We start from the raw sequence: 3,036 nt of genomic DNA, 5'->3' as shown, positions 1-3,036 counted from the left end.
GTAATAATCTTAAGTATTTATAAGTATTTAATTATATAGATAATAATAAAGAAATAAATATATTATAATAACTTTAGTTATTATTATTAGTAGGTTTCCTCCTCTAGTAGGGAAAAGTAAAGGGAAAAATAACTTAAAATATAATTTACTAAACTATTAATTATATAAGATACTTATATAACTATATATATTATATAATTAATATTATAGTTATAGGTTATAATAAATAGAGTATTTTTATATAAGGTTTAATACCTTAAACTTTATTAGTTTATTTTATATAGAATATTAAAGTAAGTTAAGCGTTATATTAATAATTTAGCCTCTAGCTGTTCATAGTGATTTTTATCTACTTAGAGCGATAGACCTCCTAACTCTACGCCTCCTAATAATATATATAGCCTTTAGTTATATAATAGTAACCTAACGACCTCTTAAGTCTTTAACTATATCCTTCTCCTAACTATAGCTGCACTTATATATATATATAACCTTATAATCTTTAACTTTACTTTAATAACAATATAGTTTATAATTACTTAATTACTTAATTACTATAAACTACTAAACTATTAACCTATCCTCTCTCTTATATATTACTTATACTACTAATACTATCCCTATTACTATTTTGCTATTTATTATTTATTACTATTATTATAGTTTTCTTATTTAAATTCGCTAGCTGACACCTTTAGTATACTTTATATTATCTATAAGTAAAGTAGTATACTAAGCTAATAAGCTTAGTAGTAGCTATACTATTATTAGTAATACTCTCTCTATATAATTAGTATAAGGCGTACTTATTAATATTTAAGCCCTACTATACCTATACTTATACCTAAGCTTAAGCTACCTCTACTTTAATATTATAGAGGGCTTATATAAAGAAGGGCTACTTTTTATAATAACTAGAGATATATATAGCCTCTATATAGAGGTATTTAAAGCTATTATTTATTACTTTAATTATAATATAGAGAGGGTCCTCTTTAGAGATATTTATAAGGACTTTAACTATTACTATTCTAATAATATATTACTAATTAGTAAAAAAGTACTTACTAAATTTAAAGGCTTTATTTAGTATATAGATATTATCTTATATAGTAATATTTTTAGTTATTTATTTATAAAAAAGTATACTTTATAGGGGATTAGTATTCTTATATATCTCTTATAGTATAGATATTATAAAGGACTTATTATAGGTTATAGGTTATTAATATAGGTTTAAGGATAAGGAAGAGGAAGAGGAAGAGGGATAAGTATAAAGCTTTATATATAGTAATAGAGTTTTTATACTTCTAGCTATAAGAACCTCTTTTAATAACCTCTTTAATTAAGGAGTTATCTCTTATATAGTAATATTAACCTTACTAGAGAGTTTAGTAAAGCTATTACTATAAGAACTTTAGTAACCTATTTAGCCTTAATATAATTAGCTCTACTATATATAGTACTACTAGCCTTATGCTATATAGCTAGTCTTATTACTATTCTACTAGTCTATTTAGCTAGAGCGTATATTTAACTTTATATAAGGGTTTACTTATTAATAGGAATATATAGGGTTTCTATACTGTTTTCCTTAATTAGTAGAGGGTATAGGTTAAAATGCTTATATAGTGTTTCTAAAATTATACTTATATATAAGGTGAATTTTACTATAGTCTTTTTATAGAGAGGCTGCGTTATAACTATAAACTTAATATTAATAGTTTAGTTAACCTATATAAGTAGGTATTATAGTTCACTCTATACTTATTTTCCTAGTACTTTAAACCTCATAGTAGTACTTTAACTTATACCTAATCTTAATAAAGTAAATAAATCTATCTTAATATAACTAGTTATTAATACTTAGCTTAACTTATCCCTAATAGAAGAGAGTAGGTAAGTAGGTAATAGAGTAATAAAATATATTAATAAGAGTATTATTTATAATACTATTATTTATAAGAATATTATTTATAATATAACTAAAATTTAGTAATAGTTTAAACCTATACTTAAAGGTATAAACTTAATAATATAACTCTTTATATAGTTAAAAGGGTTCTTATAGTTATAGTATAAAAACTTAATTACTACTTTAAATAAAGTTTTAAGTTTATTCCTTATATTCTCTTATATATATTATAACTCTATATAATAACCTTCCTATCTTTTTTACTTATTATAACTCTATATAGGTTAAATAAAGCTATATTAAATAACTTAATTTATAAAACTAAAATTAATAAAATTAAAAGCTTTAAGTATAGTAACTTTTTCTATATTAATAAGAAAACTCTCTTTAAATTTACTTAAAAGTACCTACTTAAAATAGTTAATAAGAGTGATATAATAGAGTTATATAGTTTTAAAATTAATATAAAGATAGTTAAAGTTATTAATAATAATCTTAATACCTATAATTACTTTATAAGCTTCCTTAAAATAGCTAAAATAGCCTAGGTAATTAGTAAATTAAGAAGGGTAAATATATTAAGAGTATAGTTAATAGTAGTAAGGCTTTTTATTAAGACTATATAGTAGAGTAGAAGATATTATTTATTATAGTATAAATATCTAAATAGTAGAGGAGAGGAAAATAAGTATAGATTAAATATAGCATAAGAGATAGAAGTAGCTAGAGGAAGATAGTTAACTTAGCTTATTATAATAGTTAAAGTTAGAGGAGCGTAGAAGTAAAGAAGATATATAAGTCTAAAAGTTATATAACTTAAAGGTTATTAGTAAAGGGCGAGGGGACTAGTTTAGCTTTTATAATTAATACTAGTTAAAATTTATAATATAAGGCTAGCAGCTAAGTTAAGCATTATTATTATTCTTATATTATTATTATTATTATTATAAAAGAATATTATATATTAATATAAACTACTTATAGTTATATAACTTAAAGGTTATTAGTAGAGGGTGAGGGAATTAGTCTAGCTTTTATAGTTAATACTAGTGAAATCTTATAATATAAGGCTAGTAGCCTCTAAATATGTAATATATAGTATATAATATATAATATAGAAT

This window comes from Colletotrichum gloeosporioides, assembly GCF_011800055.1.
Source record: "Colletotrichum gloeosporioides strain Lc1 chromosome Unknown consensus_111, whole genome shotgun sequence".
NCBI classification, from domain to species: domain Eukaryota; kingdom Fungi; phylum Ascomycota; class Sordariomycetes; order Glomerellales; family Glomerellaceae; genus Colletotrichum; species Colletotrichum gloeosporioides.
The sequence above is the reverse complement of the archived record's forward strand: the minus strand, read 5'-3'. Positions refer to the sequence as shown.